Consider the following 23,830-nt stretch of genomic DNA (forward strand, 5'->3'; position numbering starts at 1 on the left):
TGCATTATAAGATTTGAGTTCATATTCTAGTGTTGGAAATCTTTAAAATAAGTATCTTTCCTTGTCAAAATCACACCTAATGCTGTATTTTTGCAAAAAAATACTTTTTTTATTCCTCACAACAGATGGGGGTGTAATAAACATGCTTGAATGTCTGTACTTCCCAAAAGACTTCTCAGAGGTGAACTGTGAATGAGGACCATTTTTTCCATTGGCAGTGGTGGGGTTTGAGAAAACAGAAGGGAATAAGCTTGGCCAGGAAAATGAGGCCTATATCTCTAATGCCCCAGAAGAAAGGAACAAAGGAAGGAAGGAAGGAGGAAGGGAGGGAGGGAGGGGAGAAATCTTCCTTTGTCAGGATTTTCAACCACATTTCCAGCCCTACATTTGCTAACCACCTGTTTCTTGTCCTCAAGCTTAGTTCTTTTGCTGTTCTGACCATTTATTGCTAGATGCATCTTGATTCTCACTTACATCTCTGGCTTCAAATTTGACTCGAACCTGCCCTACTCTGTTCTCTTTTCCCCAAAGAAATTATGTGCTCACTTCCAACCAATGACTTGTCTTGTGCCCAAGGTCATCCACCTACTGAAGCTTCTCCACCTCAACTTGAGAAAATTCAATTCACAAATCCTCCCACTTATACCTTTATCACTACTGCAAAACCCCTCATTCTTTCCATAAAACGGAACACTCAGAAGAAGAGTATCTTTAGGAAAGATTCTTGATGGAAAGTTCAGAGATATCTCTCCCTCAAAGCAGGAGTTAATTTAAATCATCTCAAACAGATTGTCTCTCTCTCTCTCTCTCCGCGCTCCCCACCCCACACCCCTGAAAAATAATGCCTAAAAGTGATTTGTGATTCGGCTCTTGCTGCAAGGTGGGCATTTGTAGTTACAAGTTAAAGAGTTTAATCAGTTGTCTTTGTTTTTAAAAACTTGGGATGAGGAGTGCCTCCACTGACAAACCAGTCAAGATGCTCTTCAAAGGGTCTCTCAGAAGGAGGCAAGTCACAGTGGCAGTTACTAATGAGGGTTAATTTGTTCCTGCTCTTCTCCTGTCTTATCACTTTCCAGAAAGGTTCAGAGAAAAAAAATCACTCAGCTCGACTGCATTTCATTCCAGTGACTCCCCTAGGCCTGTGGCTAAAAGGTTGAATTCTTTTAACTGTCCATCTCATTTCTTCCTATAGCCATTCATGTCCACGTACCTTTTTGCTGAATTCATGGCAGCTGTTCCCTCCCAGAGCTCCTGCCTGATGGCATCTCATAGTGTTTGATGTGTTCATGATGTCTCACTTATATCAACCCTGTTCCTTCTGCCTTGCTGGCTTAGACATAGTCTCAAGGTTTTCACCATCGTTCAGTTTTTAAGATATTCGTCGCAGTTACCTGTGTCCTTGTCTGTATCAATTAAGGACTGAGCTTGTATAACAATCTTAACAGAGGCATAGGAAAAAAATAACTTTTTTCTTTTTCTCATGAAACAAAAAATCTGGAAAGAGTTACTGATGTTGGTTCATCAGTTCAAGAAAATGTTAGGACTTAGGTCTATCTGATCTTGACATTTGTGACCACAAGGTGTCTGTTGTAGCTTCAGTCCTCATGTCCAAATTCCAGGCAAGACAAAGGAGAACGGGGAATAGGCCACACACGAGCTGAATCAGCTCATCTCTTTCAAGAGATTTCCCAAAACTGCATCCCCTCACCTTTACTTATATTACACTGGACAAAAATAACTCTAGGAAAAATTAGAAAGTTAAATATTCTAGGTAGGCTCATTGGCCTTCACATAAAAATTTTAGGTTTGTTAGGAAAGGAAAGAGGAGAATGAGTGTTAGGTAAGCAACAAGCAGCATATGCTACACTGTCCTTTCTCTCCTGTTGGGTCATAAACAGTTATTCATAGTGGAAAGAGCATAGGATTTTGAATTAAGAACCTTGGTGTGATGGCCAGTTTTATGTGTCAACTTGGCTAGGCCATGATACCCAGATATTTGGTCAAACACCAGTCTGGATGTCACTCTGAAGGTACTTTTTAGATGTGATTAATATTTAAATCAGAAGACTGAGTGAATTCCTTTCCATAATGTGGGTGGACCTCCTTCAGTCAGTTGAAGGCCTTAATAGAAAAAGACTGAGGTCCCCGAAGGAAGAGGGAATTCTGCCTCCAGGTAGTCTTCAGACTCGAGTTGCAAAATCAGCTCTTACCTGGGTCTCCAGTTTACTGACCTGCCTTGCAAATTTCAGTACCCCCAACTAATACACACACACACACACACCATAGACACACACATTCTATTGTTTTTATTTCTCTTGAGAACCTTGACTAATACACCCATTTTGAGTTTTAGGTCCTAGACTTACTAGTTGGTTACTCATTGGGTGACTTCGGATGAGGTTCCCAGGACTCAGGATTAGTTGGACTAAATCAGGAACGTTAAGGCCGTGCTCTAAACACCTTGAATAGGTGTGTTTATGGTTGGTGGAGAGAGAGGAAGCTTAGATCTTCTCATTTCTGTACTCTAATTTCAACTGCACCTTTAGTTCTATTTAGTTGTTTATTTAGTTTAGTTGTTTTTTTAATTGAATTTTCTCCATTAAATTTCACTTGAAGAAGTGGATCTATTGATTAAAATAACACACCAAGTGTAAATCAACTATACTTCAATTAAAAAAAAAACACCAAGAGATCTTTAAGTCTCATTCCAGCTCCAACAAATGTGTCATAATTAAATGGATTCAGCTTGGGACATGCTGGCATCTCTAACTGGTGGGACCAGCTGGGACTGTGGCTAAGCAAACTGATCCTCAAAGTAGAGGAGCTCCCCGCAAAGTGTCAATGCCCCAAATGACATGCCCTAAGAAGAGTTGTGAACCTAGATTAGATTGTTGTAAACATACAAGGGTTTCAGTCTAGTGTATAGGGAATAGCGGTAGGCATTTGCAGACACTGGTGATAGTTTAAGTCAGTAGATTACGATGTCATAGATTAAAACCATTGTTTAGTTCTATCTGAGGCTATACAAGTAATTGTCTGCCTCTGCACCTGAGGTGAGGGAGATGTCCTCACTCCTGAGACACTCACTCCTGATCAGCTTGCTCCAAGAACAGAAGGGTTAACCTTGATATGCAAGTCTCTTTTATCATGGTGAGCCTGGCTCCTGCAAGCAAGGTCTGACAACAGTAACATTTTTATTGTCTGAGACCCTTTGTTCACAGGAGATACTCAATAAGACTGTATGAAATAAATAAATCCTCTGTAACACTGCAGCTCCAAATATGAGCCTATTGAATGTAAAAACATCATTTCCATGTTTTAAGGATGTTTTCATGTTCTCGTTAAAGTTTATACCCCACAGGAAAAAAAAAAGGCAAATCTTTGTTATCCGGTTGTAAGAACAGTTCTGGAGAAAGACTTTAACAGGAGACTTGATATGTGTTGTTTTAGACCATCTTACCATGCTGCCTGAAAATGTCTCTACAAAAAGAAAAAAAGCCATTTTTATTATAATATGGTGAAATATAATACAAGTAGAGTTTATTGTTGGAACTGACTCTATTATTGACCCAAACTATTTCTCTGTGAAATTTAAGCAGTCTGCCTTTTGCCTTTCATTCAGTATATAATAGCTTTAGGAGAGGTGGTTTTGACCAAAATAGTATCAGATACAGCTTAAAATTAATAATTTAAAATCTTTGGCAGTATAAGTGATTAAGAGCACTTCTTTTTTTCTTTTTAATTAGTAGTATCTGGTTTCAAATCCTGAGTCTGAATACTTACTAGCTATGTGACCTTGGACAAATTGCCTAATCTCTGTAAGTCTCAATTCCCTCGCTTGTTAAGTAAGGATAATATTAGTATCTATTGCTTGATAAGGATTGATTTTAAAGATTTTATGAGGAAGTTCATATAAAATACTTAGTTAATACTTATGCCTGGCACGTAATGAAAATTTGATAAATGTTAGTTATAATTTTTCCACTTTGAAACAAAACTACGGCTACATTTAATAGATATAAATCACAGTTCATTTCTAAATAGAAGTGACATCTTGTAAGTGGCAGCAATTAAAATGATCTCCTATTTACAGAGTTTCTTGTTTGCACATTGAAAATATTATCTTGATAGTATCATGGTCTAAAATGACTCTGCTCACTCTGACTTCGGAGAAAGGCTCTCATGAAATGAAAAGTCATACTTCAGATCAATCAATACAGGATCAGAGAGGAGATGAGGTCAGGAAAATCAGTGACAAAGGATGAGGAGGGAGGCGAGAAGGATGGAGGAGCAAGGGAGGGAGGCAGGTAGAAAAAGAAAGAGGGAGGGAGTTTGGGATACCAAATTGTACGTTCTAAATATATGCAGTTTATCGTATGTTAACTGTATCTCAATAAGAGTTCTTAAAAAAAAGAAAAAGAAAGAAAGAGGGAGAGGGAGAAGGAGGCTTTTTAAACAGCTTAGGACAACTGGCTTCTGGGTAATTGGAACTGAATCCTCAAGCACTGGGGCTGAATAACAATGGAACCTCTGCTCTCCCCTCCTTGGAGACCACCTCCACTGAGCATCCCTGCTGTTCATGCTCTTTTCTTCCTGGTAATAATCTCAGGGTTTTCTCAAGGTGACAGTCACAGGAGTTACTTTCAAAATACCTGCAACAGTGTTAATAAATTGCAGCTAGTGTTATTTTATTTTTTTTTTCACGCTAAACTCAAAAATTTATTCAGAATGGATCCTAGACCTAAACATAAATGATAAAACATAATCATGCTAAGTGAAAGAAGCCAGACACAAAAGATTACATACTGTATGATTCCATTTATATAAGTCTCTAGAATAAGGAAAGCTATGGTAACAGAAACCAGGTTAGTAGTTACCTAGGACCCTAGGGTAGGGGTGAAGATTGATTGTAAAGTAAGAAAACCTTTTGAGGTGAGTGATTGAAGTGTTTTTAACTTGATTGTGATGGTAGTTTTCACAACAGTGAACATTTACCAAAACTCATCAAACTGAATTTTAAGTTATAACTTAAAGCTGAAATAAAAATAATACAATCATGTAATTTTAAATTACTATGAAAAGTTAATAAAAACAGCAGTTTGCTACTGCTCATTTCTCCTATCCTCTCCCCCAACCTGTCTTGTCCCATGTCATTCTTCAGAAAAACCATTTTCAACTATTTTATCGCTTCTATTTACCACTTATAATATTGGGTTATACTTCTATCTCTTGATCCACCAATATTTAACATACATTAATTTCCTCTTATAACGTGATTTTAACTCTCAATGCCTTCTCTTGTCATTCTGTTGTAATCATTACTGGTTAACCATACTTAGTGTTTTCATTATTATAACCATGTTATAATAATGTTCTACAATGTATTGTTTACAATGAAACAAACAATACTTATGGTTATGTCTTTTCTGGTGCAACTTTTGTTGTTGTTGCTGTTTTAATTGAATAATTGCCTCATTTTAAAATTTTGCTTACTTAGGGTTGCATCTGAATCTGTCTTCCCAGAGGCTTCATATTTGTAATAATAACTTTCACCTGTAGAATAATTAATTTGGTTATTTCCCTAAGATACCTTCCTAGAGCCTTCAATTTTTCTGATTTAATCTTCACTGCCCCCTAGGTCTGTTTCACAGCTGTTGTCTTATGACTTCTCTTTGCTTTTATCCTGGAAATTCCCTACCCCTGCCTTGATTTCCCGTGTCCCATACCTTCATGTTGTACTCTCTCATTTACAGGAGCATATCCTCTAGTGGCTTCCTGAAAGGGATAACTGAGGGTTAAATATTTTTGAGATTTTTACATATCTGAATATGTCATAGTCTACTCCTACAATTATGTGATATTTTAGGTGAGTGTAGAATTCTAGATTGAAACTTACTTTTACTCAGAATTTTTAAAGTATTACTACTCTAATATCTTCTGGCTTCCAGTTTTGCTACTGCATGAGCTAGAGCAGTTCTGGCTCCTGATCTTTTATGTGGCTTTTGGGGAAGGGAGGGGGGTTTGTCTTTAGAAGTTCCCTTCAGGCCTGGTGTTCTGAAATTTTATGGTGCTGTATCTTGGTGTGGGTCTCTTCCTTTTCTGTGCTATGCACTCAGTAGGTCCTTGCTTTCTGCAGACTTACATCCTTCAGTTCTTCGAAATTTTCTTGCCTTACTGACATTTTCTCTCCTCTGTTTTCATTGTTGTTTTTGGAATTCCTACAAATCAGACATTAGACTTCCTGAATTGCTTTTACCCTCTATTACTCATCTCTTTCTCTTTTTTCTTCCTCCTGGAAAATTGCCTTGACTTTAAACTTTTATTAAATTTTTTTTTTCAGCTCTTATTCTCTGTTTTTTTCTTACTGGTTCCTCCTCTGATTAATGATGCAATATTTTTTTTTTACCTGAGAATATTTTAGTTTCTTTGACATTTTCTTCTGTCCCATCATTCTCTGTGTTTCTCAGCACTCCTGTTTTGGTCTCTGTTTTTAATATTGGAGACTTTGCTTAAATGCATAAAAGTCCTTGGCTGTTCATTCATATTTAAAAAGCAGTAAAAGCTGGTAAAAAGCTCTGAGTTTGAGAGTAGAGCTCTTGTCTGTGCTGTAGGAACTCCTTAAATGTCATGATCTTTTTTTTTTTTTTTTAAGGACTTTTATTGAGATACAGTTAACAGACAATAAACAGCATATATTTAGAGTGTACAATTTGGTATCCCAATCTCCCAATTCATTCCCTCCCAACCCTTCCCGCTTTCCCCCCTTGGTGTTCATGTGTTTGTTCTCTACACCTGTGTCTCTATTTCTGCCTTGCATTTCCTCTTTCATAGTTGTTAGCATTTGCCTTAGGTATTGAGGTGCTCCTATATTGGGTGCATATATATTTATAATTGTTATCGCCTCTTCTTGGATTGATCCCTTGATCTTTATGTAATGTCCTTTCTTGTCTCTTGTAACATTTTTTATTTTAAAGTCTATTTTATCTGATATGAGTATTGCTATTCCAGCTTTCTTTTGATTTTCATTTGCATGGAATATCTTTTTCCACCCCCTCACTTTCAGTCTGTATGTGTTTCTAGGTCTGAAGTGGGTCTCTTGGAGACAGCATATATATAGGTCTTGTTTTTGTATCCATTCAGCCAGTCTGTGTCTTCTGGTTGGTGCATTTAGTCCATTTACATTCAAGGTAATTATTGATATGTATGTTCCTATTACCATTTTCTTAATTGTTTTGTGTTTGCTTTTGTAGATTCTTCTCTTCTCCTATGTTTCTCACTCAGAGAAGTTCCTTTAGTGTTTGTTGTAGGGCTGGTTTGGTGGTGCTGAATTCTCTTAGCTGTTGCTTGTCTGTAAAGCTTTTGATTTCTCTGTCGAATCAGAATGAGATCCTTGCTGGGTAGAGTATTCTTGGTTGCATATTGTTCCCTTTCATCACTTGAAATATATCATGTCACTCCCTTCTCACTTGCAGAGTTTCTGCTGAGAAATCAACTGTTAACCTTATGGGAGTTCCCTTGTATGTTATTTATCGTTTTTCCCTTGTTGCTTTTAATAACATTTCTCTGTCTTTCATTTTTGTCAGCTTGACTACTATATATCTTGGCGTGTTTCTCCTTGGGTTTATCCTGCCTGGGACTCTTTGCACTTCCTGGACTTGGATAGCTATTTCCTTTCCCATGTTAGGAAGTTTTCAACTATAATCTCTTCCAATATTTTCTCAGGTCCTTTCTCTCTCTCGTCTCCTTCTGGGACCCCTATAATGGGAATGTTGGTGCGTTTAACATTGTCCCAGAGGTATCTTAGGCTGTCTTCAGTTCTTTTCATTCTTTTTTCTTTATTCTTTTCCGCATCAGTGATTATCACCATTCTGTCTTCCAGGTCACTTATTCACCCTTCTGCCTCAGTTAATCTGCTATTGGTTCCTTCTAGTGTATTCTTCATTTCTGTTATTGTGTTGCATATCTCTGTTTGTTTGCTCTTTAATTCTTCTAGGTCTTTGGTAAACTTTTCGATCTTTGCATCCAGTTTTTCAAAGTCCTGGATCATCTTCACTATCATTATTCTGAATTCCTTTTCTGTAAGGGTGCCTATCTCCTCTTCATTTAGTTGTTTTTCTGGGGTTTTATCCTGTCCCTTCATCTGGTACAAAGTCCTCTCCTTTTTCATTTTCTCTATCTTTCTGTGGCAGTGGTTTTCAGTTCTGCAAGACGAAATACTACTGATACTGCTTGATCCTGCTGTCTGCCCTCTTGTGGAGGAAGCTATCTAGGAGCCTCCTGTGTGCTTCCTTGTGGGAGTGACTGATGGTGGGTAGGGCTGGGTGGGCCGAGCTCAGTAAAGCTTTAATCCAATTTGGTGGGCGGAGCTCAGTAAAACTTTAATCTGCTTGTCTGCTGATGGGTGGGGCTGTGTTCACACCTTGTTGGTTGTTTGGCCTGAGGCCACCTATTGCTGGAGCCCACAGGCTCTTTGGTGGGGCTAATGGCAGACTCTGGGAGGGCTCACACCAATAAGCACTTCCCAAAACCCCTGCTGCCAGTGCCCCTGCCTCCTCGGTGAGCCACAGCTGCCCCCCACCTTGGCAGGCAACCCTCTAACACCAGCAGGTAGGTCTGGTTCAGTCTCCTATGGGGTCACTGCTCCTTCCCCCTGGGTCCTGGTGAGCACACTTTTTTGTGTGCCCTCCAAGAGTGGAGTCTCTGTTTCCCCCAGTCCTGTGGAGGTCCTGCAGTCAAATCCCGCTGGCTTTCAGGGTCTGATTCTCTGGGGATTCCTCCTCCCATTGCTGGACTCCCAGGTTGGGAAGCCTGATGTGGGGCTCAGAACCCTCACTTTAGTGGGTGGACTTCTGCAGTATAACTGTTCTCCAGTTTGTGAGTCACCCACCCAGCACTTATGGGATTTGATTTTAACGCGATTGCGCCCCTCCTACCGTCTCATTGCGGCTTCTCCTTTGTCTCTGGATGTGGGGTGTCTTTTTTGGTGAGTTCCAGTGTCTTTCTGTCGATGATTGTTCAGCAGTTAGTTGTAATTCTGGTGCTCTTACAAGAGGGGGTGAGCACATGTCCTCCTACTCCGCCATCTTAATCCTATGCTCTCAAGTGTTATTTTAATACTTATAATTTAGGAATTTAAACACTGTAAGATCACAATCAAGGAAGAATTACGGGGAAAATTATGAAAGATACTAAGCTCACTTAGGAATCACCAAAGTAAAATTTATTTCAGTGACCTAAGGATAAGTTTGGAATTGCTAAGTATTGTGAAGTGAGGAAACTAGTTTTTAGCCAATCAATAGGCTTAAAGCTAAGACCGAAATCAAAAAGACTGCCAATTGGCAAGAGAAGTGAAAAACAGGGCTGACTGAGGATACCTGGTTGCACTAGTGAGGGAGCAGTAGGTCTCTCAGGGAGACTGGCACTGTTGGCATTTATTCAAGCTGAGAGTCAAGCTGGGGAACAAGCTGGAAGTCTGAAACTCCCATACACTTCAAGAGCATCTTGATCAATATCTTCAATCCATTCTGCTCTGATAGGAAGTCTGTCTCTGTTTATTTAGCTTTAATCCCTACTCAGTTAGTAGTACCAGAGTTGCTCACAAATCCATATGTAACTGACATATGCTGTACACTTTCTCTCTTCATTCTTATTCTACTATCAAAAGCAGTGTCGGTTTTAAGTTCACATCTGTAACTAAGCATATACCATTTCTATTTTTCAGTTTTTTTCTTTTGTTGTCACTTGTTCTGGTGCAAGGTCTTCATCTTAGCCAAGAAGAGTGAAATGCACAGTAAAGGAGGAAGACAGTTTTCAGAGCAAGTGGGTGTGTTATCTTGGGAAACCCTCAAGCAAGAATTTTGTAACAGACATAAAAAGGTCTCAAACTCCATGTACTGGATAATAACATTCAAAGCTTCTTGCATGAAAAATTCATACATATGCCATTATTATTGTTATTTTCCTTATTTCCATTCCAAGTAATAATGTGAAGAACTGGAAAGAACATTCCCTCTTAGGCCACACAAACAATATTTGAACCCTGACTCTCCCACTTACTCTGGTTGTAACCTTGAGCGAATGACTTGACCTCCTGGAGTATCAGTTTTCTCTTCTGTAAAAGTGAGATGCTGCCCATTTTGGAGAACTGTTAAAATGAGAAGAGACAATGTATGGACAGATCTAGCACACGACAAGCAATCAATATCCTTGTTATCACTAATCATATTTTCTCATATTGTCAGATCACTCTAAAATATTGGTGATTTTGCATATGTTCTATGAAAGTATCATATTTCATAAATTTTACTAATTAGAGAATATCTGTCATTGGACAAGTCTCTTGAAAAGATAATGCTCTTAAAGCAGAGAATTTATAGAATTTATGTGGTAGTAACAGTGGTGGTGGTAGTTATTTTTGCTTTCAGAATCTTGGTGCTCAATTCTTTTTTAGGAAATATTCATCACTTAATAAATGCAAAGTAAGACACAATTCCTACCCTCAAGAAAAATAAGTCTAGTGTAGTGTATGGACAAAACATAGGGAAGAAAATTCAGTGGGTGAAGTAAACATGACACAAAGTAAAGAGAAAGTTAGGTAGATGAACCAATAAAGGCTTTGATGGTCACGGAAAAATTTAACCTGAGGATGTGGGGAATGAGATGAAGAGGAGGGAATTTCCAGTAAAAGAACCAGCATGATAGTAGATACAGGGAACTGGGACATGTTGGGAGAAAAATGGTAGCATGCTATAAAATAACTTTTCCCAAACTCTCTTAATAGATCAAAAATTTTTTTGAGTAAAATTTTACGCAGGGCTTCCTAGGTGGTGCAGTGGTTAAGAATCCGCCTGCCAATGCAGAGGACACGGGTTCGATCCTTGCTCCAGGAAAATCCCACATGCCACAGAGCAACTAAGCCCATGAGCCACAACTATTGAGCCCATGTGCTGCAACTACTGAAGCCCACGTGCCTCGAGCCCATGCTCTGCAACAAGAGAAGCCACGGCGATGAGGAGCCCGGGCACCACAACGAAGAGTAGCCCCCACTCACTGCAACTAAAAGAAAGCCCACGCACAGCAAAAAAGACCCAACACAGCCAATTAAATTAATTAATTAATTTAGGAAAAAAACTACATGGTTCAAATTATAAAAAAAAAATTTATGCAGAACCCTAATATGTAAAATATTTCAAAATGGTAATTAGTTATTCTATAAGTTCAAATTTAGCACAATTACTCCAATAATATTCTTGTCTAATGACACGTAGACATTTGAACCCCAGGATAATAAATAATCACAGCCTCAGAATCCATTACACTTGGACCAAAATTTCATGTAACTTCTGATGCACATCTGGGGATTTTTAGGATTCCAGAGAATTTATTTGAAAAACCACTAGGATGGAGGGATTTAAAGTATAATGGATATGTCTTAACACAATTAAAAATGGGAACCTTTGAAGGTTTCTTAGTGTGGGAATGATATAGAATAGCACTGCTCTAGAAAGATTAATCGTATCAAATGAATAGGATAAACTGGAAGAAAAATGATTAGAGATAAGGAGATCTTTTAATTATCAGTGCAAAGGGGGCTGAACGAGGACCCAAAACTAGGGTGGTGGGAATGAGGTATTCATTTGCATTCTAGTTTAAATTGGAACTTTGCTTTCTAATAAGAGAACCCTATTTTAATTTCACAGTCTTAATGGTACTATCGCTATTATTACTTCTACATCAAACACATACATTTTGCTGGTCTTTAAAAATTTCAGTTCTTTGGATATTAACTGTTACATAAGAAATGAAACCTTTTGTAATTACTATTCTAGAAGGTAGATTTTTAGAGTAGTGTTTGGTTAGAAATGCTGATCTGAAGACTTTTCCTTTATTTTTTTGTTGGGGTTTTAGTTATTTAGTTCTTGGTTCATAAAGACTCAAGTTACTTTTTCTAATTACCCTGAAGGTACTTAACTAAATATAAATCACATGTCACTATTTAAGTGTACAAAATTTTTAATAACTTGGTTTATATGAGTCCAGACCCTTTAATTTCTACAGTATTTCTATTTTTTGTTTCATAAACTTAAGACAGGATGTTAATTTTCCTTAACATCTTTCCTAAAGAATAGGCTTTTCTGACACTGCAACCAGAGTATACAGAGAAAAGATTGTAATAGCTTTGTTGCAAGGCTTTATGAATTAGAGGCAAATATTTTGAAGACATAAATACTATGTCTAAGGGTTTTATAACACTTTATTTATCAATCATCACCAATAAATGTAATATTGTATATAAGTAAAAAGTCCAAATAGTGGAAGCTTGTCACTTTAAATGCCTTCTTTTTCCATTTTGATCCCTTTGAAGGAAATCTTTTAAAGTGCATTCCCCATTGGCTTGCTATTGAAATGACAGTATTATTCAAATCTTAATGCCCCTTTTTCAAAATTCAGATTCCTTTCTTGTTCCTATTTTGCCACTTCTATTTCCAAAGTGCGTGATTTCTTCATATTTCTCATTTGTTATCACCAGTCAGCCTATATGGACCACCAAAACAAACAAGAAAGGAACCCAAAAAGCATTGTTACAATTGCATATAAAATAAAAGTCAACATAAACAATGATCTTAGCGACTACTTTATGGCAGCCATGTACCATCAGAAGTATCTTATTGGTATCCTTTATATTGACTCCAAATGGGTAAGGTTATTGAATAAGGATTTCTGATTGAGTTGACTATTACTGTAATTTCCTGGGACAGTCATAAACTTAAATATTTTAATTTGATTTTAGGTGATTTAAGTTAGATATGACAGGAAGGACATAGAGAAAATATCCCAAAACATTAAATAAAGAAACCATTGTTTTTTGAGAGTTCTGGCTGCAGGAAATGACATCTGCTCAGTGTGGGGTTTTGGTAACTGTTACAGGGGAAATTAATTTTTCCGAGCAGATACCCCTGCACTCCCATTGCACCCTATCATGGTTCATGTGATGTTGTCTTACAGAAATTTTTGTTTAAAATCTATCTGCCCCTCTCCCACTTCAGACCTAGGGACACATACAAACTGAAAGTGAGGGAATGGAAAAAGATATTCCATGCAAATGGAAATCAAAAGAAAGCTTGGGTAGTGATATATCAGATAAAATAGACTTTAAATAAAAAGTGTTGCAAGAGACAAGAAAGGACATTACATCATGATCAAGGGATTAATCCAAGAGGAGATAACAGTTATTAATATATATACACCCAATATAGAAGCACCTCAATACATAAGCAAATGCAAACAAGAATAAAAGAGGAAATTAACAGTAACACAATAATAGTGGGGGACTTTAACACCCCACTTACACCAATGGACAGATTATCCAGACAGAAAATTAATAAGGAAACACAAGCTTTAAATGACACAATAAACCAGCTAGATTTAATAGATATTTATAGGACATTACATCCAAAAATAGCAGATTACATTTTCTTCTCAAGTGCTCATGGAACATTCTCCAAGACAGATCATATTTTAGGTCACAAATCAAGTCTTGGTAAATTTAAGAAAATTGAAATCAATGCTATGAGATTAGAAATCAATTACAGGAAAAAAACTATAAAAAACACAAACACATGGCGGCTAAACAACACACTACTAAATAATCAAGAGACCACTGAAGAAATCAAAGAGGAAATCAAAAAATACCTAGAGATAAATGACAATGAAAACACAACAAACCAAAACCTATGGGATGCAGCAAAAGTAGTTCCAAGAGGGAAGTTTATAGCAATACAATCCTACCTCAAGAAACAAGAAAAATCCCAAATAAACAATCTAACCTTACACCTAAAGAAACTAGAGAAAGAAGAGCAAAAAAAAAAAAAAAAAAAACCCACAAAGTTACTAGTAGGAGAGAAATTATAAAGATCAGAGCAGAAATAAATGAACTAGAAATAAAGAGAATGATAGGAAAAATCAATAAAACTAAAAGCTGGTTCTTTGAGAAGATAAACAAAATTAATAAACCTTTAGCAAGACGCACCAAGAAAAAAAGGGAGAGGACTCAGATCAATAAAATTAGAAATGAAACAGGAGAACTTACAATGGATACCACAGAAATAAAAAGCACCATAAGAGGCTACTGCAAGCAATTGTATGCCAATAAAATGGACAACCAGGAAGAAATGGACAGATTCTTAGAAAGGTATAACCTTCCAAGACTGAATCAGGAAGACATAGAAAATATGAACAGACCAATCATAAGCAATGAAATTGAAACTGTGATTAAAAATCTTCCAACAAACAAAAGTCCAGGACCAGATGGATTCACAGGTGAATTCTATCAAACATTTAGAGAAGAGCTAACACCCATCCTTCTCAAACTCTTCCAAAAAATTGCAGAGGGTGGGACACTCCCAAACTCATTCTATGAGGCCACCATTACCCTGATACCAAAATCAGACAAAGATAACACAAAAAAAGAAAATTACAGACCAATATCACTGATGAATGTAGATGCAAAAATCCTCAACAAAATACTAGCTGACAGAATCCAACAACACATTAAAAGGATCATACACCATGATCAAGTGGGGTTTATCCCTGGAATGCAAGGATTCTTCAATATATGCAAACCAATCAATGTGATACACCATATTAACAAATTGAAGGCTAAAAACTACACAATCATCTCAATAGATACAGAAAAAGCTTTTGACAAAATTCAACACCTATTTATGATAAAAATTCTCCAGAAGGTGGGCATAGAGGGAACCTACCTCAATGTAGTAAAGGCCATATACAACAAACCCACAGCAAACATCATTCTCAATGGTGAAAAACTGAAAGCATTCCCTCTAAGATCAGGAACAAGACAAGGATGTCCACTCTTTCCACTACTATTCAACATAGTTTTGGAAGTCTTTGCCACAGCAACAGGAAGAAAAAGAAATAAAAGGAATCCAAATTGGAAAAGAAGAAGTAAAACTGCCACTGTTTGCAGATGACATGATACTATACATAGAAATCCTAAAGATGCCACCAGAAAACTACTTGAACTAATCAATGAATTTGGTAAAGTTGCAGGATACAAAATTAACACACAGAAATCTCTTGCATTTCTATACACTAACAATGAAAGACCAGAAAGAGAAATTAAGGAAACAATCCCATTCACCATTGAAACAAAAAGAATAAAATACCTAACTAAGGAGGTAAAAGACCTGTACTCAGAAAACTATAAGACACTAATGAAAGAAATCAAAGACAACACAAACAGATGGAGGGACATACCATATTCTTGGACTGGAAGAATCAACATTGTGAAAATGACTATACTACCCAAAGCAATCTACAGATCCAATGCAATCCCCATCAAATTACCAATGGCATTTTTCACAGAACTAGAACAAAAAATCCTAAAATTTGTATGGAGACACAAAAGACCCTGAATGGCCAAAGCAATCTTGAGGGGAAAAAATGGAGCTGAAGGAATCAGACTCCCTGTCTTCAGACTGTACTACAAAGCTACAGTAATCAAGACAGTATGGCGCTGGCACAAAAACAGAAATATAGATCAATGGAACAGGATAGAAAGCCCAGAGATAAACTATAGTCAACTAATCTATGACAAAGGAGCCAAGGATATACAATGGAGAAAAGGCAGCCTCTTCAATAAGTGGTGCTGGGAAAACTGGACAGCTACATGCAAAAGAATGAAATTAGAACACTCCCTAACACCATACACAAAAATAAACTCAAAATGGATTAAAGACCTAAATGTAAGGCCAGACACTATAAAACTGCTAGAGGAAAACATAGGAAGAATACTCTTTGACATAATTCATAGCAAGATCTTTTTTGACTCACCTCCTAGAGTAATGGAAATAAAAACAAAAATAAATAAGTGGGACCTAATGAAACTTAAAACTTCTGCACAGCAAAGGAAACTATAAGCAAGATGAAAAGATAACCCTCAGAATGGGAGAAAATATTTGCAAATGAATCAACAGACAAAGGATTAATCTCCAAAATATATACACAGTTCATCCAGCTCAATATCAAAAAAAAAAAAAACCCAATCAAAAAATGGGCAGATCTAAATAGGCCATCCGTATGTCCAAAGAAGACATACGGATGGCCAAGGGGCACATGAAAAGCTCTTCAACATCACTAATTATTAGAGAAATGCAAATCAAAACTGCAATGAGGTATCACCTCATATTGGTTAGAATGGGCATCATCAGAAAATCTACAAACAGTAAATGCTGGAGAGGGTGTGGAGAAAAGGGAACCCTCTTGCACTATTGGTGGGAATGTAAATTGATACAGCCACTGTGGAGAACAGTATGGAGGTTCCTTGCAAAACTAAAAATAAAGCTACCATTGACCCAGCAATCCCACTACTGGGCATATACCCTGAGAAAACCATAATTCAAAAACATGAATGCACCCCAATATTCATTGCAGCACTATTTACAATAGCCAGGACATGGAAGCAACGTAAATGTCCATGAATAGAGGAATGGATAAAGATACGGTACATATATGCAGCGGAATAGTATTCAGCTATAAAAAGGAATGAAACTGGGACATTTGTAGAGACATGGATGGACTTGGAGACAGTCATACAGAGTGAAGTGAGTCAGAAAGAGAAAAACAAATATCATATATTAACAAATATATGCGGAATACAGAAAAATGGTACAGATCAACTGGTTTGCAAGGCAGAAATAGAGACACAGACGTAGAGAACAAACATATGGACACCAAGTAGGGAAAGTGGGGGGTGGGGGAGAGAGGGAGATGAATTGGGAGATTGGGATTGCCATATATACATTACTAATAAGAAAAAAAATCAAATTGTATGCTTTAAATATATATAGTTTATTGTATGTCAATTATCTCAATAAAAATTCTAATACATACATAAAAAAATAAATTAATTAAATTAAATAAAATTTCTCTGCCCCTCTAGACTTAAAAAATCCTAAAGGGAAGGATATGCCTATTTTATAGACACAAATATGCACCCAATATGCACTTATTAATACTTTCTCATTGTAACTTAAAGAATATTTAAGATCAGAATAAAACCAGACAGATGCAAGAAACTGAGACAATTAAGAACAATTTACACTTCCTGGTTTCAGTCCTTGAGGCAATCTGCTGTACAAAATGAAAACGAAAAAAAACATTCCTGCCAAGCCTTACATTTATCTCTATCCCAACCTTGCAGTCACCTTTTCCAGCACTTCTGGATAATGATTTAATGATTCTCTGCTCCACACAGGCCATTTCTCTGTGCACCATGGAAGTTCTCTTCTATACCTTCTTTGAAATCTTTTAGAATCAGTTGCTGGCTCTGACTGACTGACTCTTGAGTACCTGAGGCTGAGGGGAAAGGACACTGAACATGCTCATCATTTTTAGTTTAAAATCAAAGGTTTATCAACTTTAAAAGTGACAAAGGTGGCAGGTAAACCCAGCAATAGCTCCTTTTTTTCACTCCCAATATACACTTTGTACAGAACTAGGCCTTGCATACACACCCTTTAGTATCCTGATTAGTTATTTTCAGGCCCATTTTGAGGACATAACACTGAAGTTCAGAGAGGTTAAGTGTATGTCCAAGGGCACAAGACGACATTACAGATCCAAGATCAAAGGCAGGTTTATCCCACAGTGCTGTAAATAGCATCCTCATGTTTTCTGGTCTCTTTGGTTGTTAGGAAGTCTACATTTTCAGAAGCAACCTGGCAGTTTTGTGAAAATTTCCCCTGACAAACTACTCTCTTTAGTTGCCAAAGCCCTTTTCCCTCCAGGTTCTAAACTTAGGAGAATTAACCTGTTAGGTTACAAATAGCTGCATACAGAAACCAGATTGATACATAGTAGCCTGGAAGTTGCACTTTAATAATGAACTTTGGACAAACTAAAATTTTTCAGGAACATGGTGGGATTTCAGACACTGTGACCAGATTCTTGGAAGGTATTTTGGGACAAAGGTATTTACTGGAGATCCATCAAAGGCAGAAAGCTGTTTCCTTAAGTTTGTACAATCTAATCATTTCTGGTTGCAGGATAACAATTTATAGTTAATATTAGTGATAATGGAAGAGTTGCTTTATTTAACAAGGAAGACTATGGATGGGAATGGCTGATGTCTCTGTGTGTAATGTGTGGATTGAACAGGAAAGATGAACCCTTAGAAGTAAAAGGTAGACAGGAGGACGTGACAATTGAAAGAAATGTCAAAAGGAAAACAAATGCACTGGATATTCTTTTCACAGAGTAACAATTTCCTTACCATGACAAGGGACGGAGGGAAAGTAAGATTTCACGCTGATAGATGACAAGCAATTTCCATCAATTTACAGTATTTCTCTTGTGCAGTGCAGTCCAATAGAATTTCTGTAATGGTGGAAATTTTTTTATATCTCAGCTGTCTAATAAAGTACCTGCTAGCCACTTGAAATGTAACTAGTGGTACTGAGAAAATTATTTTTTAAAATTGCAATTCAATTAAATTTAAATAGCCTCATGTGCCTGGTGGCTGCCATATTGGACAGTGCAGCAGGAAAAACAGAAGCTGAAACCATTTCTCCACCTTTCCTTCCTGTTAAATTAAATAAGAAGAGTTTTTGTTAAGTGTTTATTTTTTCCAAGTATCCTGAAGGATTTGGAGTTATATTGCTGGTAGCATCACTTAGCTTTTACCTGTAAGAAATCTAAAGCAAGTGAGATGGATCAGACTTCCAAGCCTGGATCCACCACTTCAGCTATCACAAATACTGTTATTAAAATAAAAAATAATTTCACATGCATACATTAATAATGCCTGTCCACAGTGCATGAAACTCATTTACATAAAGCCGTTTAGGATATTCATGAGTTAAAGTAAAAATTATTTAAGGTGATGGTTCCCTTTGTGCCAGGGAAGAATGTGCTATCTAGGAAAACATCAGCCAATGACACGAACCTCCTTCCTTAGTGATTACACACTGAGTGGAAAGCAAGAATGAGTAAAAAGAAAGGAGAGGATATAATGCAGACTTTGCAAAGTCAGATGTCTATAGGACCAGGGCATGTAATGTAAGTTATGTGACTTGCAAAGTCAGGCCAAGTGTGAAGCAGAGAGTGCTGCCCTCCCCCAAGCCCCAGGGATTTTACTGCTCTGATTATACGAGGGGCCACCTGCTCAGCCAATCTGCCCCCACCAACGCGCCACTCCTCCAACCCTCCTGGGGCAGCCACCTGGCCTCTTTCAAGCAAGTTTGAGCACCACAGTGCTAAAGGATTTCTACAGTTTCCGTCAGTTCCAGCACCCTTTGATTCTAAGATTATGAATCCAATATTTTTAGTGGGGAAAAAAGTCTTGTTTTAATCAAAATACTATACCTTGGAGTTTTGATGCATAAGGATACGTTTATAACTAATGCAAGTATTTAAGGGGTGGGAGTTTAGATATTATTACACGCAAATTTTTTTCCTATATAAAGTACTATTCAGTGTTTATTTGCACACCAACCCATAGCCTCTAAGTTCGGTGGCTGCCATGGGCATAACCTAACTAGTAATATGAATGCCTTATATATTTTGCATAAACACCACCATATAGTCCAGAAACTAGTCAAGGAACATGGTAGGTGCTCAATGAATGTTTAATGAATGAATGGTGCAGAGATTCCTATGTATGAATGTAATTAAGCTTTTGCACAGTAGGAGTAGTTACCCAGCATCTTCATGATGAAAAAAATTATAAACCCTTTGATTGTGACAGTGCCCGACATTGTAGTACTCATTTCATTTTGTGCTTTTCATGTAGTTTATAGCTCATCATGCAGTGGCTTAACTACTCTTTTTACAATAGATTACTAGGGTTCCTACTTGAAAGCACTAAAAAAAAGCGATATTTTTTAAAAATTGAAAATCTTCATGAGCTAAGAAAACATACTGTTTTTTAAAAATTGTGATCTTTTTTAAACATTGAAAATCTTCATGAGCTAAGAAAACATACTAATTAATTTTAAAAGATGTCTCGTTAGTTGTCCACAATTAACAAATATCACTAGGAATTAATGGTGTGTATGGGGGAGTGGTAGGCATTACTACATCTTTTTAAAAATAAATATTCCTTATGAATCACATAATTGTCACTAATATCTTAGAACTACTGAGTTTATTAGATGCTTTCTTCTCAGAGGGGAGAGAAAATGGATAAGATAGATTATTCTGTAAATGTAAATTTAGGGAAGAACCTCTGAAAAGAAAAAAGAAATTGCTGATGGCTGGAAGTTAGGGAGAGGGCACAGACAACCTCTAGTTTTTCAAGGGTTTGTGCCACATACGTGCAAAGAAGAAATCAGGATAAAAAAAGAAATTAGAGACATGTGAGTAATAAAGTGGGGCAAAATAAAGTCAGATTCTGTGTCTTCCTTGGATAATCTTCACAAGTAATATTACCATTAGTATTTATAATAATACCACCAGAAAAATGAGTGATTGATTTACTTTTAAACTCCAGGTTACTTCTACTGATGGTTCGTTGTTACATTTGATACAAGTACATCTGGTATTTTATGTTTCATTTTAATACACTGAGAAGAATTCTAGGGCAATGGAGAAGGGCATAGATTTTTAGATAAAGAGTACAAATAAATGATAAGTTAAAAACTCTCATTTTGTTTACTCTTAAATATCATCATGTTTTGAAAGTTTTGAACCTGGGTATTGATGATATGATTTTCTAGGTTTATGAAATTATAAATCTTTTCTAACTTCAAGAAATATTAGAGCCGACAAAGATCTTAGAAATAATTAGTCGCGACCTCAACTTTTTATAAGTAGAAGACCTAAGCCTCAGTTTGAAGTTGACATGGCTGGTTGATGGCTAAAACCAGTGTAGAGGTTAGTACACCCAGATCCCCCATCCAGGGCTCTTTCCACTCCATCTGACAGCTCAGCCACAATTAGTACTCCAAGTGATCTCATCCGAGTCTGCGATGACAAGACTCAACATAGTCATGCAGATAATAAGATCAGAGGTTGGACACCTGGCAACGTGTACATCTCTGAGCATTTTTCCTTTGCATCAAGTTCCCGTACTGAAATATGTCCTATCTTAAATATACTGCCCAGCTCCCAGCTGTCTGTCCCTTTAGAAAACATGTCCTACCCCCTACGAAGAAGTAACGTCTCCCACCAAATTTGAGCCGGGTGGAAATGCTACATAAAGATAGAAGAAATGACATGTATCAGTGATACACATTCTAAAATGAATATATTTTCTTAAAATTTTCCTGTATTTCCTTTAGTTTTTTTTTTTAAGTCATGTTACATAAAATATTTTAGATAAAATAGTTCTCCATAACTCGTTCAAACTTGGAGTTGATTTATGGTTATATCAAAATAATAGTTTATCAAAGATGTATTGAGCCACTTAAAACCCCTGGAATATAGAATATAGATTATTTCAAGCATTATTTTATTCATCTAATTAAAATATTTTGAGGGCCTACCATGTGGAAAAAGTCAACCTCTGTTTTTCTGTTTTTTTTTTAAACACACCTGGCTGCTGGAGTCCTATTGATAGCTCCTGCTTAGTTCATGGCTAGTGGACTACTAGTCTTTCCTCTTAATGTTGTCAGGGCCTTTTGGCCCTCCCTTGCTGATGTAGCCCATCTTTCCCACTCCTCATCACAATAGATCCTCTAAGTCCTGTGACCTCCATACCAAACTTCTAATCTATCCACTCACTATGATGGAATATTCCTATCTCAGCTCTCACCAGTGTCTTCATGGCCAGTATCTCATCACCCCAAAAAGAATTCAAGAACTTTGGGATACACATCTGCCACTTGTCATTGAGAAAATGTTGGCAACTGCAACTCAAGATATTTCTGCTCAGCTACACCACAGCCCCACAGTATGAACTTAAGTGGACCAAGATATCCTTTGGTGACCTGTGGCTTCTCTCATGAACCCTGGGAATCAGGCTACAGCCCTTTACCCTGTGAGATCTTTCCAATGATCCATACATTTTCATCTTGACCCTGGGTTCTCCTCTTCATTCCCCTCTCTGACTCTTTTATACTCCCTGGAAGTTCTGTTAGTTGTTCTTCTTGTTGGGTAGAATTTCACATTCTCCATTTTCTTTCACATAGCTAGTAATTTTTTATCAGTTGCCGAAAATCGTGAATTTTTGGTTACTGAGTGCTGGGTTTTGTTATATTCCTTTAAAGATTGTTAGACAGAATGCACATTTTAGAACTTTGATCTTTTGAGGCTTTTTTTTTTCTCCTTGCTGCACAGCTTGTGGGATCTCAGTTGCCCAACCAGGTATTGAACCCAGGGTACAGCAGTTAAACACCAAATCCTAACCACTAGACCGCTAGGGAATTCTTGAGGCTCTTTTAAAATTCATTTCAGGGAAAGTATACAATAAAATTTTCTCTGGGCTGCTTTAGTCCCACGTTTTTTTTTTCATTTCTGTTGTCTTTTTTTTAATTTATTTTTATTTATTTGTTTATTTTAATTATTGGCTGCATTGGGTCTTCATTGGTACACACAGGCTTTCACTAGTTGATGCGAGTGGGGGCTACTCTTCACTGTGGTGCGCGGGATCCTCATTGTAGTGGCTTCTCTTGTTGAGGAGCACAGGCTCTAGGCCCTTGGGCTTCAATAGTTGCAGCACATGGGCTCAATAGTTGTGGCTCACAGACTCTAGAGCACAGGCTTAATAGTTGTGGCACACGGGCTTAGCTGCTCCGCGGCATGTGGAATCTTCCCAGAGCAGGGCTCGAACCTGTGCCCCTGCATTGGCAGGCAGATTCTTAACCACTGGGCAACCTAGGAAGTCCTTTAGTCCTACTTTTAAGGTACAGGTTCTTCTGTGGACTCTACTGAATATTCAACAAGGCTTCTCTACTCTGGTTGATGGAAACCCAAATAACTCCCAGCTCTGTGTGAGTTTTGGGAATTGTTCATCTTACAGCTCCAAATAATTATTCTTTCCCTGGACTACATTCCTAGTCTGGACTCATGGGTCTTCATATTACTCATGTGTATTTGGTACTTAGCCAAAGACTCATAGGGATCCTTAGTCAGATTGTTAGAATTCTTTCTCTACACACTTCCTTTATCTCAGATACTTTGTCCTACAAATTCTACCTGCTGCAGACTCCTCAAATTGGGACATCTGTGCCTCAACTCAATGATATTTCCAGGCTCACTTTGGTTTCCCTGTACCTATACTGCAGCCTTGAAATTACCCCCAAGCAAGAATCTCAACTCATTTGTTTCTTTTCTCAGGGACCATTAGCTACACTGTCTATGGTCCAATTTCTGAAAATGGATGTATTTTATATTTAGCCCAGTTTTCTAGTTGCTTATGGATGAAAGATAATTCTAGACTCTGTGACTCCATTATGGCCAGAAGCAGAAATATCCTGCTTTTCAAGCATGACTCCCTTTTAGGCTTGTGATTTTACTTCTGTTGCTTTTTAGCTCACAAGATCCTCTCTCACCGCTGTGCTTATACATGTACAAAATAAAATATCCCAGCATAAGTGATTGTTTTCTCTTATGTTGTTGCTCTTCTCTCTACTCAAGAGATTCTAAAATATTTTTTATCTAGATTTTTGACTGAATATATGATACCACTTTAGGAACAAGAGACATTTGTACTCTAGATAGAGAAACAGTTGGAGATGTATAAGAAGATAGAACTGGGTCCTGTTTGTTCTCAGTTCCAATTATCATTGGTGGTACTTGGAGTTGCAAGCCACCAATAAATTAATTTTAAATATCAGTGAAAATGAAAATTATATAAATTTTTATTATA

The sequence above is a fragment of the Hippopotamus amphibius genome, chromosome 6, assembly GCF_030028045.1.
Source record: "Hippopotamus amphibius kiboko isolate mHipAmp2 chromosome 6, mHipAmp2.hap2, whole genome shotgun sequence".
Taxonomy (NCBI): domain Eukaryota; kingdom Metazoa; phylum Chordata; class Mammalia; order Artiodactyla; family Hippopotamidae; genus Hippopotamus; species Hippopotamus amphibius.